The sequence below is a fragment of the Scaptodrosophila lebanonensis genome, unplaced genomic scaffold, assembly GCF_003285725.1.
Source record: "Scaptodrosophila lebanonensis strain 11010-0011.00,11010-0021.00 unplaced genomic scaffold, SlebRS2 tig00000096-arrow-pilon, whole genome shotgun sequence".
Classification (NCBI taxonomy): Eukaryota; Metazoa; Arthropoda; class Insecta; order Diptera; family Drosophilidae; genus Scaptodrosophila; species Scaptodrosophila lebanonensis.
Genome location: NW_022060567.1, coordinates 3,383,104 through 3,400,243, shown reverse-complemented (window position 1 = coordinate 3,400,243; position 17,140 = coordinate 3,383,104). Strand labels below are relative to the sequence as shown.

Genomic DNA, 17,140 nt, shown 5'->3' with positions numbered 1-17,140 from the left:
AGTAGTTGGCGGCTTTTGTGGCAGGTCTCGAAGGCCAGCGCGCAAGCGCCCTCAAATAGTTGCAACTTTGGAAAAACACAAAAGAGGCAGCTGTGTGTGCATGTATGTGTGTTTTTCATTAAAAACTTCATGGGTGCAGTCAAAGAGCTTACATGACCCGCTCATTATAATTCATTTATTTATCCTGGCGAACAAAACCCTGCAATCAAAAATGCACTAGAGATGGGCAGTGTTTAATTAAAAGTTAGAAAAAACTCAGCTTCAGTTTAACCAAATCGCATCGAAATGGTCATGAAAAATGATTTGTAACTAAAGTTTTCTTCTTCTAAAAATGTATTTCGCGAAAATAAACTTAATATCGAAATGTTTTTGATGTTCCACTTGTGACAGGAATGAATTCCCTATCTTACTATTGCTATTTTAATATGTGGTCCATAGATGATATAAAACTAAAACGTTATCTAATTAGTGCAAGGGCATGCTGTTGCGCAATGGCTAGAAGAGCTGGTAAAAAAGCAAAAACAACAGCAGCAGCCACATTGGCTTGAAATAATATTTACACGCTCGGATCGCTTTTATTGTTAATTCTCGTATTCTACCTCTCGCTCTCTTCTGACTTTCCACATTGTGTTCTTGGCAATATCTTTTGTCTGAATTGCTACACCGCTTTTGCTCAAACAACCGACAACTGATAAAGGAATGTTGTAACGATAACAAAACACACATACATACTAACTATATAAACATATGATTACAAATATATTTAGCTGCACATGTAGAACTGTTGTCGCCGTCGTCAGGTGTGAAATCCAAGCCAGACAATATACTCTACATAAACATAATCTTTGTCACCTACAAAGTATATATCAGCTGACGGTGATTGCAAAGCATTTCCACAACACTAGTACTGACAACAACATCAACTTGGATTCATCTATCAGCCACCACTTGAGCTCAAGCCCATGCCCATACTCGTGAGTCACTCGCATGGCTCTTGGCTCTCTAGCTGCCTCATATTGTCGCAGTAAAGTAAATATTCGGTTATTCACACCAAACATTTCTTTGGTAGAAACAGTTCATGGAGAAATGTCCAGAGGCAGCTTAAAATTTCCATATGGATACACTTTACAAGTAGTATAGGCATATAGAGATAATATTTTATCTGAATTTTGTGTAGCACTAGCAATAAACTCCGACTTACATTTTCCTTCCTTATACAGATAACTGAAATCTGAGATTTCTTTAACGAATGAAAGAAACTGAATCGATAACCAAAAAAAACCCTGTTGTGCAATCTAAACTTTCGACGTATGTATGTATTGACCGATTATCATCAATACTGTATATATACTCGTATTGTACTACTAGTCTTCCAATGTCTAATAACAACTTATTGAAACGAGCTTGTCCCTTTCAGCAGAATTTCAGCTCACTCTCCAATTACAGTCAACTATCACGAATAGTGAAAATTCTTGTATGTGGCACTGACTATATATGATATGCCTATGAGCTATATCGAGATTTTTTCTTTTCAAAAATGTTTGAATTTGCAGATCACTTTTCGGATCTTTTGCGGATATTATAAGTGTTTTGTGTTCAAGTATATAATTGAAAATCTTGTTGCACGAATAATATTTATGGCAGCTATATTTTAAAGTGCACCGATTTTGACAAAACTTCAAATTATTTTGCGGCACTATAAAATACTTATCAGTACCCATTTCGGTTACCATATCACAATAAATAAAAGAGTATGTTCTGTACATATGTACTTATATTCTTGATCAGCATGACAAGTCGAGTCAATATAGCCATGTCCGTCTATCTGTTTGTCCAAATAAACGCAGGTATCTCGGAAAGTATAAGAAAGGACGACTTTGTGGTTGGCTTTTTAATGCATTCCCCACTCCCCCGAAATTTGTGATTCCATATTTAGGAGTATTGAAGTGCCATAAATTTAGCTTTCGTTCTTAGCTTGTAGCGTTTCTTTGAACACATTTCTCATCTAATCATGGAGTGTACATAAGTAGGGACTACTGTACACAGAGTTATGTGCAGATAAGCCGCATCCCAGTCATGAATTATGTACAATATCTATGCGTAATTAAATACTTAAATTACTGATAGCAAGAACTTTCCCCTTCTGCGTATACGGGGGCGAGTACGAGTCTCTGTCGACGCAGTCCTCAGTAGGCCACTGTGCCGTTATGCCCTTTTGGCCCACTAAGCACTTGGCAGTCGACGGCACCGTCATCGTCTCCGCTGTAATGAAAAGTGAAGCGCACGCAAAACTTGACTCTAGTCGAGTCGACTCTTGGGCCTTGGTCTGGGACTCGTGCGTTCGTTCCACTCGCTGTTTTGCATTTCTTTTCTTTTATTTATAGAGCGCTTTATGCAATTTTTAGCACAATCAAGCGCATGATTTATATGCCGCCCCCATCTCTGGTGATAGGGTTAGGGATAATCGCAGTGAGGATGGCAGCGAAAGTGCACGATCAATGCACGCAGCTCTGGGCCTCTTCCGCCCAACCACTGCACAGTGTTCTCAAATTATTATTATTATTATTGTTTTTTTTTTGGACTAAAAGAAAATTGACATAAAATATGTGTTAGAAAGTTGTGTACCGATTGTGTAAATTCACTTGCAGTTTCTAGTTTTGTTGGGGCATGCTGAGTACAGTTTTCCGCACATACATACATATGTAACTAGAATTATACTAAAGCTTTATCTGTTGAGTTTGGTCCAATCTCAAGAATATTTGCTTAATATTATTCAAAAGCAATTAGACAGTATTTGGTAATTAACTTTTATTATACAAGTACTCGTATATACTACAATAACAATGCGGTATTTGTTGTCTCTTTGACAATAAAGGATTTATTTACGAAATGTTCTCTTTGTTAATATATATTGTGATATATAGATGACACAGATTTATTCGACTTTTTTGTTTTACTTTATCAACAAATTAGGGATGTCGACTACAATAAATTATTGCAAATTAATTTACAATAAATTATATTGATAAGATAAGAAAGCCTCAAATATAAATGTTCTTTAACGTCTCCGACACGATGGGGGAATTTGATTTGCCATTTCGCCAGCTATGCCCCGATTCACAACCATATGTTGTCAGACTAAAACGAATAGTGAGAAAAGCAGAAAAATTAATTCCAATTAAGAGCTAATTAGAGTGCTTAAAAAGGTTAAGGAAAATAGAGAACGGAAAATTTAAGTGTTCAGAGATGTTCATGCAAAAAAGAAAAGATAGAGAACCGTTTCTATATTAAATTAATTAGTTAATAGACAGATTTAAAACACTACGGCTGTCAACTAACAACTACAATATGAGCTCTATTCATAGTTCTGCCAATTATTTGGATATCGGGATCAGTGTGCGCTGCAGCTGCTGTCCGCTGCTGTGTCTATATTGCCTGCCTGCCTTGCCTTATAGACTCTTATTTACTTTGGCAGTCGACAGTCGGCAGTCAGGCAGGCAGTCAGGCAGTCAGGCTGGCAGTCAGGCAGCAGAGCAGAGCGCAGCACACTTCATGTGTCATTTTTATCGCCCCGTTGCGAGTGCAGCATAAAATTTGCAGTCGCTCGCTGACATTTGCAGGCGGCCCGAGACAGTCGCAGTCACAGAATCGCTTTTATGACTCAGCGAAGTGCTTTTCACAGTGATTGAGTAGACAGTGCTGGGCGGCGTTTGCCGTATGTATATTGGTATTCGCAAATAGTATGTATGTATATGCATGCACCTATACATACATACATTCGGAAAAAAGTGTGACAATGACACGAGGGCGGCCCAGTGGGTTGTGCTGTGACTGCATTTGGGGGAGGGGAGGGGAGTCCCCGCGTGACAGCAACTTGTCGTTGAATTTATTTGATTTTGAACTTTTGGTTTTTACGCACAAAACCAAGTGGTAACAGTGGTTGTTAGCACGTCTCCATATCGCGCCTTTAGATGATGTGCACTCTGACTTCTAGTGGCTGAAATGTCGACATACTATGTACGAGTACTCGTACACTATGTATATGTCATCAGAATGCTTGCAGAAAAAATACAAAATTTCAACATCTTTTTAAAAGTTACTCTGTGTGTGTGTTTTACTGCAACTTACCTTCCTAGAAGTATGATGGACAAAAATTCAACTAGAACTCGCAATAGCAATGATCACTTGCATTTGCACAGTTTCATTCAAATTGCTTCTTTAAAATGTTGAACCTATTGCAAAGCATTTTACAGTGTTTTCCTTAGTGTTTTAGTGTTTTAGCTTAGCAAATAGTCAACTAATTTCCAAAATAAGCATGTGCCCGAAACGGTGTACTTAAGGGGCCTAACAGCTAGAGGTGACATCTATGCATCTATCACCGACGATGTTTCCCTTTTTATACCCTGTACCCGTAGGGTAAAAAGGGTATATTAGGTTTGTGCAAAGTATGTAACATACAGAAGGAAGCATCTCCGACCCCATAAAGTATATATATTCTTGATCAGCATGACGAGAGAAATCGATCTAGACATGTCCGTCCGTCTGTCCGTCTGGATGAACGCAAGGATCTCAGAAACTATAAAAGCTAGAATAACCAAAGTTGGCATCCAGATTCTCCTAGGTCCGAGTAAGGACGACTTTATTTATTTTTTTTTAATTTCCCCCCCTTCCCCCGCTACAGAATTTCGTCAATAGCGTCCATATTTCAAATGCTACCTAAACCAAACTTTGCACACATAATTTATATATAATCTACTGTTGTATAAAATTTTATTCAATTCGGTCAATTCTAAGAAAAGTTATTAGCAAAACAAATTCTCGCCAGTACAACCCCCCCAAACTGCAGCAACAAGTTCGCTCTTCTTCTTCCTCTTTTTGCTGCTGCTATGGGCGCATATAACTCAGTGACGGAACTTTACCTGGGTACAGGGTATTACACTGTCGGGCTTGCTCGACTGTAACGTTCTCTCTTGTTATTTATAAGATAAGTGCAATAAATTAAATAAAAATAGCCACAGTCGAATATGCGAACATACGAATATACGAATATGAAAACAATAAAGCATCTTTCGGAAATTCAATGACAATCGCATTCAGCTTTTTTAATGCGGTTTTGTGATAATTACACGCAGTTGAACAGAAACGATTTCGTGCAAACGTATTTTAAATTTGCGCAATCGAGAAGAGCAATCATTTTAAATTGCCATTTATAAAGCCCCTTTCCTTTATTTAGTATCTGTCTGGTCAGCTTATTACGAAAGCGTTCGAGCTGAACACACAACTTGTTGAAACATGTATGTCAAGCTTAAATATTTTTCAGTTTCATTTAAAGTTGACTTCAGTTGCAAGTTCATTGCACAATCCTTATATAGTTGGCTGATGCTGAGCCCACCTCATGAAACTCACCTGCACGCGGCGCTGTTGTTGTTGTTGTCGAATGTTGCTCTCTGCTGCTTGTCGCCTTTTTGGTGCGGCACAGAAAAGGCCAAAAAATAAAAATCAATATTGAAAATTGTCGGGGTTTTCTTGCAACGAGCGAAATAAGGCTTCGAATAAGGTTGCTGTTGTAGCGCAAAAAACAAAAAAACTGTAATGCACTTACAATAAAAGCAGCTACAGGCAACAATGGCAACAAGAAACGGGCAGCCTTCGCTGTAGTTTTTGTGGCCGCTTCTCACTTCCACGCTCGTTGCGGCTCCCATAAAAGGGCAAAAGCGCGCGCGGCTTTAATTTCAATTTTTAAGGCTGGAAACAGTCGGCGAGCCGAGCGTATTACCTTGATATCTTTGCGATTGTGGGCCCCATAAATGCGCGTGTAATAAGCGGCAAAGCGTGCCCAGCAGCACCAACACCAGCACCAGCCCCACCAGCAGCACTCAACGACATCAAAAAACTGGAAAACCGCCAGAAAGCCATCCGCAAACCAGATGATCGCTGCGCCATGTAACAGATGGACAAATTGCAGCTTCACTTGAGTATAGTCGAAGTATACATATTTTGTAGTACTTGGTATTTCATTTAAATATTCATCAAAGAACATTCCAAACAACTAGATAGTAAGTTCTTGCTGGTGGAAGAAAATCGTATTTTAACAGCTCCTGATTTGATTATTCAGTTAAAAAAACTATCAGCTCAGCGAGAGAAGTCAATCGAGAACTATCCATTTTAGCTTCAGTCGCCGCATTCCTCTCTTAAATACGATGCGATATAATATCGATTGCTTTTATCCTAATTATGTATACCATATATCTAGTTGTAATTGAATTGGTTTTTAAAGTATTACATAGTACTATTGACAGAAGCTTCATTTTCTTTCCTCTCTAAAGAGTATTATGTGGTTTCTTTTCATGTTTACAACTTGTATGTCTAGGATGTCTGGTAATGTTTGGTAATATTGTCAGGTTAGATGACAGCAGTGGAACTGATTAAAAGCAAGATTGACGTAGTATATATTTTTACTCTTTGGGTACAGGGTTTTCTCTTTTTTGAAATCCGATATCTGAAAGAAATACAAGTTCCGCCCAAAAGTAAACAGGGGACCTATTACTAATAGAAAATAGAACTAATGATTCTGCAAAATGAGCTTATTTTAGTTCCGAGTCCTTTACGAAGGTGGTACAAACCATGTTAAAGGCTTCGACGTCCTTAAAGCAATGCAATTTTTCGAAAAGGTAATAATCATACAATGATGGTTAAAATGGTTTTTTTTAGTTAAAAAAGCAGTCACAACCGATTGAATGAAATTATATGAATTGTTGATTCGGAGATATTTAATTATCCATAACGCAGTCAGTCATCAATATGTGGCTCCAGCAAAAATAAATATTTCTATAATGTCCTGTTTACTTATGAGTGCTTCTCGTTTATCAAGAAGAGTTAAATAGAGACCCATCTGTCAGTTTTCTGTACTGTTCGCACCGAAAGGGGGTTTCTAACTTCAAAAGCAAACACAAAACCTTTTCGACCTTATCGCTTGTGAACGACATTACCCATCAAGGACTTGCTACCTACTTTTCAGATGTTGGCTTTTGAGCGATTTCCGTTCATTTTATACCATAGTGCGCCTTATAAACAAATACCCATTGCAACATGCAAAGGCCATTAAAGTGGTGGAGCGCATATTTGGCTTGATTGGCCGGCTCTGACTGACGGCCAAAATGTTTGTCTGGCGTTTTCGTTTTCCAAACTTGATTTATGCAACGTGTCGCCTGCTTGTAGTGTCCCCAGCATAATTGCGCCCTTTTTAAAGTCTAGTCAGCCATGGCCAACATATTGCGGCAAATTGTGGCATATACGCGTACATACTTACATAAGTATGTATATTTGTATGTTTATTTGTACAGGCAAGTAGGCAAGTAAAGAAAGATGCGATGGCCCTGGCAAATCGAGAACTCCATTGAAAGTCATTTAGAACAAATGCAAAGCCTTAAACAAATACATCATTAATCAAGGGTATTAAGTGGGGGTGAAGGTTCTTCAAGGCCTTGCGCCAAGTGTTAAAAAAAGGAAAGACAATTATTGTAATTGAAGTTTACACAACCTTTTTTGCGTTTGAATATTTTAGAACCACATTTCCCGATGGCTTAACATGAATAATATAGTATACATTTTTTTCAGCTTTTTATATTTACTATAAACTTTGGAAAAAAGGCTTAAATAAGAAATAGGCCGACTCTTAAAACCCAAAAAAGCCCAAAAAATTCGCTCATTTAATTTGTTTAAATTCAATTTAAATACAAATAATTTAAAAATATTAAAGTACATGCATTTATTTGGACTTTTTCAAATCAACAGTTGGGGATTACATATACGACTATAACTATCACAATTAAACTTGGCATATGGACATACATATGTTTAAGTACCAACAGGCTGTGATTGTGTTGGGACACAAAAGTCCAAGAATTACGGCGATGAAAAAGTCACTGAGTATGGAAACATTATATTTATTACTATACATTTAAAATTGATTCAAATTCATTCCTTAAATAATAAACTATAAAAATAAATTTAAATAGAATAAATAAGAATTCTAAATTATTATTATTATTATTTTTAAAATGAAACTAAAATGAATAAAGAGCTAAATAATTAAATTAAATTAAAAAAAAAAAAATTGTCATTTACATTCCAATATAAAAGATCACTATCGATTTGCATATATTGCTTCAAGATCTTAACAGAATAGTACATCTTTGAACGAATCCCTGGTGATTGAAATGAATTAATTCACTTATTTCGGTGAAATCGGAATGCGTATCCAAATCGATTTTCATAAATAAGATGGAACTCGGAAAATCGAACATAATATTTTATACACACTCGTGAAACCGTAATATCGTGATTTTCGTGCTACGCATAAACGTAGTAAGAAATACTTTCAAATTATTTAATTGTTGGCAAAACACAACTTTTTTAAAAAGCACACACAAGGGAAACAAATTAAGCCCAAAATCAACAGTAAATAAGCGCATTAAAAAATTGTACATAAATAATTTTTAATGAACTTTTTCTTGCTGCTTTTCGCCTTGTTCTTGTTATTGTAGCTGTTAGTGTTGTTGTTTTGGCCACAGAAAAACGGTTAAATGGCATCAGTAGGCGTAATAATTCCCAGCGACAAACAAATCGTGCCCTGATAAGGGGGACACACAAAAATTTCCATGCCACCTCAGCAGGGACAATAACAGAAACAAAAACAACAACTGCAAACAATACACGCTGCTAGCGAAATGAAGAAGAAGATGACGCCTGACAATTAAACAAACACAAAAAAAGTCTAAAAAAAAAGTCTAAAAAAAAAACAAAACAACTATGTACCATGTAGATGAAAAAATGAAACTGTAGTTTTGCCTCTCTTTTCGGCAGGTAAGGAGGAGGGAGATGGGGGCCAACGCTTTAACACACAAAAACAAGTCTTTAAATATTAAACAACATAAATTTGAAGAGAGATAAAAGCGTGAAACAAAGTAACACAAACACATACATACATACATAGAGCAACAACCGAAACGCAGCAGTCAGCAACACAACAACCCAACAACACCACCAAAAACAATGGTACACAATGAAGAACAGAATTATGAAAAGATTTCTGCTGCTGCTTCATACTTTCTCACGCATTTCATCTCCATTGCGTGGGGCTATAAAGTGTTGTAAACAAGAGAGAGCAGGAGCGAATGGATGAGGAGATTGAGAGTTATCTAAACGGGACCAGCACAGTTACAACAAGAACAGCAACAACAACAAATGATCTGCACAATGCATTTGAACGCAGCTTTATTATAAGACGCTGTTATACATATGTACATATACATAGGCGTGGGGATTGGTTTTTTGATGCCACAACAACAAAAAGCATGATGACAACAGCTGAGGGAGAAGAAGCGAGGGCAGCTGATTGGCTTCTGCTGCTGAAGCCCGGTTGAATGCTTTTGAATTCCTTGGCCTTCGGCCCCACAAATATTTGAGCATATCAGAATTGTTAATGACAAGACATACGTATGTATGTACATATATGTATATGAATAGTATGTACACACTTGCACACATACCTATGTACATACATATGTATGCATCTATCTGTTTCTGCTTGAGTATGTGCAAAGTATTAACGTTTATTTATTTATGCAGGCCTCTGCATTCAAAGTAAGCAGATTTGTATAATATAAGCAAATATATATACATACATAGTTATGTACATATGTATGTATAGTAAATGCGCGTGCGATATTTATAATCGAATGTGTATGAAAACAGAGCATTTGCATAAAATATTTGACTAAATTCTGCTTTTTAGCGTTTCAAAAGTTATGTACAAAAGACACTTCTTTTCGTATTTAATTAATATGAAAACCATTTATATGTAGCTGTGTAGCTATATATGTATGTATGTATATTGTTCCTTTTGCTTTCAAACACAAAGTTTAATTTCACATAGAATTTTTTCAAAATAAAATCTAAGGATAATCATAGTGTAAGAGGCCGTGTTAGTCATTTATTGAAATATAAAATGTATGTGAATTAAAAATGCCAACCGTTATGAAAACCCAAACTGGACGCTTCCCATTGACAAGCCGGCATTGGTTGTTGTCTCTATTAGCAATTTAATTAAAAATCAGCACAGACATTAAGAAAATCTCCGTTCACGATTAGAACAAGTGCTGCAGCACCTGCAGATATGGAAGGAACTGAATGCTCTAATTGGGACGCACCTTCACCATCAAAGAAGCGCGAGCGTTCCAATAATGATGACGAAGACGACGGGATGACATGCCCAATATGCTTGGACAGGTTGCGAGCTATTGATCGCATCGAGGAGCATCGCTTGCGCAACGAGCTAGCTGCGCAAAAGCGTCTTACACAATTCCTTACTACCCAGTTAGCCGCCGAAAAAAGGGACCACCTCCAAACCTTGCATATTTTCGATCCGCAAACTCTACTCAGGGGGTAAATAAGTAAAATAAATAATAAAATCTGCGTGAATCATTTTTTTTAATCAAATTATTCGTTAGAATGTTATTGTGTTTGCCATTTAAGTAATTGAATTAAAATATATTAAATATTAAATTAAATATATTTGTATCACTTTACTCTTCGAACAGCGAAGTTTTTGGTTTCTTTCGGTTTTTGTGTTAAATTTGTATGCACGTTGAACATTCTGATCGTGACTCACAATTATAGAAAGAACTCTACATACTTACATGTATTTGCAAACTTGTATACTATGTGAATATATAGTTTTGTTTGTTAGTATATTGCTGTACATTGGATGAGTACTCTTATAACAGTAAAAACAAAATCTTGCCAAGACCTTGGCTACGCCCATGAATGTACTTCTTGTTTAAATAGGTGCAGAAATGAAAAAAAAAACAAGAAAGGAATACTAAAGTCGAGCAGGCTCAACTCTTAAATACCCTGCACCACCCCACAAAAAAAATGTACTAAAACAAGAAAGGAATGCTAAAGTCGAGCAGGCTCAACTCTTAAATACCCTGTACCACCCCACAAAAAAGTAATTAAATTAATTAATTAATTTAATTAAATTAATTAACTAAATTAATTTAATTAATTAACTAAATATTAACTAATTAAATATAAAATATTCCATGCATGCATACATACATTTACATTTACATCAGAATCGTGCCTTATGCGTGTTTGTGTACTTATACATATGTATATATGTGTGCATTGGGCCTGGTTATATGGCTATAACTTTCTTTCCCATCATTCTATCATAATGAAACTTGGTATACGGATATATAATTACTAATCTAATTCCTAAACCTAATTCAAAATTCCAAGAATTACGGAAGTATAGAAAATCAGTAATAGGGGGGGAGTGGGGGGGGTGGATCAGAAAAAATTAACACACTCATCCTTTCTCGGTCTCAGGAGAATCTGTATACCAAGTTTGGTTATTCTAGCTCTTATATTTTCGGAGATCCTTGCGTTCATACAGACAGACGGACATGGCTATATCGACTCGACAGGGTATAACAAAAGATTGTTCGCTTCAAATTGCCAAATTTGATTTAAAAATTCAAAGAACCACCGGAGTTATAGAAAATCTCTAATAGCGGGGAGAGGTTACTTGTAAGAAAAGTTATTAGCGAAACAATTTCACTCCGATATTACGCCCACAAGCTGCAGCATCAAGTTCGCTCTTCTTCTTTCTTTTGATTCTGCTATGGGCGCATGTACCTCAGTGCCGGAAGTTTACCTGGGTACAGGGTATTTCTGTCGGGCTTGCTCAAATGTAGCATTCTCTCTTGTTTTTTTTTAATTTTCTGTATTTTTAAAATTTTGATAATTTATCTACACAGTTGTACAGTGTATTTCAAAGTCGGGACACCCGCCTTTAGCTTTTCTATTTGTTTTTTTTTTTTATTTTTTATGCAATCATCCGAGTTGTTTATTAATAATATGTACATATGTATGTACATATGTAAATAGAACGACTAAAAGAATCAACGTCGCATTCAAGCATTCGGCAAGCGGAGAAAATCTGAAAGTAAAATCTGTCTAGTGGGCGGGCTAGTGTTGTGAAGCGTATCAGTCCATCCTATCTAACTTTTCTAACTTTTTTTTCTGGCGATTTTACTTTTTTTTCAACCAGCTCATCAGACAGCAGTCAAGCCGGAAAACCACTGTTGCCACCCACTTGCCACTTCTTTGTCTTTTCTGCACCTCACCAGCATTTGCGTGCTCAATCGCTTGCTATCTCGCATTCCCTTCGCTCTCCTGCCTGTCTGTCTGTCTGTCTGTCACTCTGTAACTCATTCCTTAGCCAGTCTCTGCTCTGTGTCTCTTCAAGCAAGCTAAGCCGCACGGTAAACATTTTACTTTAATTTTGTCGCCACTTAATTTTGATTTATTTGGCGCTTTCTGTGTGTGTGTGTGTTTTCTTTCGCTTCGCTTTTCGACATTTTTCTTATGCCCGTTGTAAATTGCGCTGACTTTATTTCCTCCCCTTGTTTTTGCTTCTCTCTGCCTCTGTTTTTGCCTTGCTCTGTTTCGCTTTCGTCCGCCCTCGCATTCGGCGACTGCTATGCATTTTTTTCTAACTGATTTGAAATTTAAATGTTACAATAATTTTATTTTTCGTTAGCTTTGCTGTTTGTTTCGTAGTTTGTCCGTCCGTCCGTCTGTCTGGCTGTCGCGCTTTGTGCTTAGCTTTCATTTCTGTGTGACCCAATTTAAATGAACAGTCACACACAAGGCACTCACACACTTGCACGGCCGATATTTTGGCGCCTTTATTGACATTTTACCCACGCCAATTAAATGGTTAACCTTTGATGGTGTTCGCCGTCTGCGCCGACGCTGACGCCGACAGCATATAAACTAAATATTAATTATAGTTTTTATATCGCATACATATGTATGTATATATGTATGTACATATGTATGCATGTGTGTAGACTTGGCTGTGTTGTTTGCGTCCGGTTGTTTGTCACACAATGGGCTCTCAATTAAATAAAATTAATTAACTGTCACGTTGCGCGGTGTTTCTAGACGTGTAGGTGTGTATGTGTATGTGTGTGTGGTTTTTTGTTTGAGCTTGGAAAGCTGCACATACATACATACATATGTATGTATATATTATGTACATATATTTGCCACTCCTCTTGCAGTTGGAAAATGTTCCCCTCATCATTTTCATTATAATTATTTGCTTAAAAGGTACATACATACATACATACATACATATGTATATGTATGTAAGTACGTTCCTTGGTGCCAAGGCAGCTGCTTTTTTAGTTTTTCCTCAACACTGGCTACTACTAGCACATCATTTATTTTATTTAATTGCGCACATATGTACATATACTCGTTAATTATTATGATTTTTTCTGTATTTTTAATTTTCTTAGCTTCTTGCTCACATTGTTTGCCGTCGCTTTTGTTGTTGTACTTGCTGCATGCTCGTAAATTCACTCGAGTAATTAAAATACATTTAACGGTGCTTTGCATTTTGCCTCTTAGGTAAAGTTAATGCCAACGACCTATGAAAACTTCGCCTCAACACATCCACACACACACACGCGCACACATTTACATACAAATGCACGCTATATAACTGCAAATGTAGCAGCGAAAATTTTTAATAGCTTTTCGCCTCGCTTTCGCTTTGTTTTTCTTGCTTTAGCGACAACGTTGCGACTTTTCGCAGTAGGCCTTTTAAAGTACAGGCAAAAGCAATTTATGGCCGACACAAAATTTATAATAGCACACGCACACGCACGCACACAAAAGCACACTTGGTACATGGTCGGCAATTAAATGCACATGTGTAGGTTCTTGTCCAAGTCCCTGGACTCTGTAGCTGTACAGTGGTACTTGACTATACAAAAAGAGTTGCGGTGAAAAAATTACCACTATTATGGAAGGGTGTTTTAATCTGGCATACAGCATTCCAATCCAATCAAAAGAAATCACCCATTATCTATACTAATATTATAAAGAGGAAAGATTTGATTGTTTGTTTGTTTGAATTGAAAAGGCTCCGAATTTACTGGACCGATTTAATGGATTCTTTCACTGTTGGGAAGCTACACTATCGACGGTGAACATGGGCTATATTACATTTCAGTTCATAATCATCTTCGAAACATTTTCACTTTAAATATTGAGGCAATATTAATCAAAAGCCCCCAGCCAAAAAAAATTACAAATCGATCGACAGCGTGATTCATATTCAAGATACTTAAATGCACTAAACCCTTCTGGACTGCCGCCACATGAATTGACGGTGAAATTCGGAATTGCAATCGTGCTTTTGAGAAATTAAAGCCTTCCGAGCATGTGCAATGGGACGAGGCAGGACAATTTAAGTGTAGCAACTATTATCAACGGCCCAGCAACTGGTCAACTAGCTCATATAACGAGGATACCGAGGAAGCCGATGATCCCATTCGATCATTTATATGGCTAGCTTCAATCTCCGGTAGCCCCAAGGCCAAGCCTTCGAATTAGTAGGGATCGACATACGAAAGCAATGTTTTACGGTATGTTGACCTATCACGGGTCGGAGCTCCTGAAAATCAATTTATTTTGCTACCACAAAATAAAACATCAAATATCTTTTACAGAGAACCTCTGACCTAATAAAGAATAGCAAAAAATCTGAAAACGAACAAAAAATCATTAAAATAATAACATCCAAAATAAATTTTACTCCTTCATAGTTACTCATAGCAAAAAGAAGGGTGTATGTGTGCTAAGTGTGTGTGTATTATAAAATGTATAATTTTTTAAATTTTTGTAAAAATACCCGTGCGAAGCAGGAGCACGACGCTAGTAAAATATAATTGACAAGCTTTTAAAGATATATAGACTTTAAGGGAAATGTTCAGGAAAATAGCCCCACTGTTCAATTGAAAAGTAATCAAATAGTAAACAGTCTTTAATGAAATATCTAGATTATTTTTAAATATTTCAGTAAATAATATTACTTCTTTTGCAATCATACGCCCCGCCCGCAGTCTCCGCATTGAATTTACCAAGCCCTTGCTATTTTCGTTAGGGATCCAGTTCCAGGACTCCTTAACTTCAGCCCAAAGAGAGTTTCTTTTTTTCGATGCATTTAAAGTCCAAATGCCTTTGATCATTTCTATATGATAAAACAGCTCACGCTTCTGCTAACTTGCTGTGTGAGTTAGTACATGGTATTCATAAGTTGAGCCCGTTCGACTCTACAAGTCATTTCTTGTTTATAAATTGGATTTCTTTTATAAACAACTTTTCTTATATTAAATCCCATTAAATTCGAATCGAATGCTCTGAACAGCAGGATAACCCAACGGTAGTCCTTGTCATAGTTTTTCATGTCTTAAGTTTCAAGTATGTTTTTTTTTCACCTAAGCTCTCCTTTTTTAGATCTAACGCTTTTCCTCTGATCCAAACTTTAACCGCAATCGGCTGTACGAAATTTCACTGCAGTCTGCCAATATTTCCCTTTTTCCTTAAGTAGTATAATGCACATTTAAGTAGCATAAAGTTTCCTCTTCTAATTACTATTTAATCCAAAATTGCTCTGATGAAAGTTGGCTAAGAGTCGGGGCATTGCTTAACAATCGTCGTCAGGTACATAATGTATTTAAAAGTCATATGCAAGGATACATATATAGATTTCGATCATAAGAAAAAGGGGGATGAGGGGTATAAGAGTGGCACAAACCCTTAGGACAAATTTTCACTGTATACCAGAGCGTATAATAATAAAAATAAAAAGCAAAATAAAAACGCGAAAAAACGCGAAACGAGGGGTGCACGACTATCGAAGGGCAGAACTAAAATGCAAAGTCACAGCAGCAAAACCAACAACAACAATAACCCCAACAGTGGCGTTGCTCTTCGATGAACCTTGCATGCACTTAATTGCTCAGTTCAGCGTCGGTGGCAGCGCGCTTAGCCCAAGCTGCAGCCCTCCTCCTTCCCTTCCCTCCCCCTCTCCCTTGACGTCGATTTCCCCAACGTCTCTTTGGAACGTGCGCCAGCAAATTAAATTTGATTTAAACTTGCTAAAGTGCATTATGTACATAGGTGCTTATACATAAGTAATATACTTCAGATTTTATTTGAATACATTACTTACTAGATGTACATTAACACACATTAACACGATTTATTCGCCTAACACAATACATCAAACATCAAACCAATCTTATTTAGCTAATCGTGCAAATTCAAAACTAAGTAGAACCATTTACTACAAGATGGTTAACAACTTGCTAAGCTTGCTAATACGTTGCAATCGAAACAATTGCCTAAAGTCCGATATAAATTTTAAGAAACTAACTTATTAGAGAAGTATTTCTTTAAAAACAGCAACTGGTTATTGATATTTTTTATTTAAAATGTATGAAGATTTATTTTATTAGTGCACAAATGTGTGCTTTTAGTAAATAAAGTAGTGTGTTGTTTTTGATATTTTTTATATAAATGGTGAATTAAACACATACTCAAATTATAGGGCTTTGCACCTCTCGCTAGTCATTTCTCATTTGCATGTTGTCTGCATAATTGGTCCATTTAAGCCCCCCGCATATATTTTTACTTGACTTAATGAACCAATCATTGCCGTAAACATACCTATCTACCATATGTGTACATACATATATGGATGACTTTGAAATTTATTGAGAGTCTAGCGTTCAAATAATGAAACTTACTTAGTTCACAAATTAATATAGCTTAGGGCCCTGGCAGCCAGGCTACAAACTCCATGTTAGCTTACAGTTTTAACTTTAAGCGAGCTCAAGAACTAAATAAATAAAAAAAATACTTACTAAAACGCCACTTAACTGCACTTAATAGCAAGAAAAGCATTCTGTGTAAACATAACATTTTGATAATAGAAATCAAGCCCCGATTTTTGTAAAAAGTGAAGTTTCTTTAATAAAATCAGAGTTTAGGCTAAGACGAGCTGTTAAAGTCGTCCCTGTGCAGTAGTTTATTAAATTTAATATATCTTATTAATTGCCACATTATTTGTATGTATTTTTGTCAATTATAACCACAATTCCCAAGCAACATAAACTCAGCTCAAATCGTTCCATCCTCAAAAAATTGTATTATAGATACAATTCTAGTTTGTGTTTTGAAGCCACGACCTTAAACAAATAATGGTTATTTT

At 36.5% G+C, this 17,140-nt stretch overlaps 1 protein-coding gene across 1 annotated transcript in view; it reads left to right on the top strand.

The window, feature by feature from the left end:
• LOC115627478 (AF4/FMR2 family member 4) overlaps positions 1 to 17,140 on the top strand; it is a 122,978-nt gene that overhangs the window by 38,422 nt on the left and 67,416 nt on the right. The gene's annotated exons all lie outside the window — the stretch shown is intronic.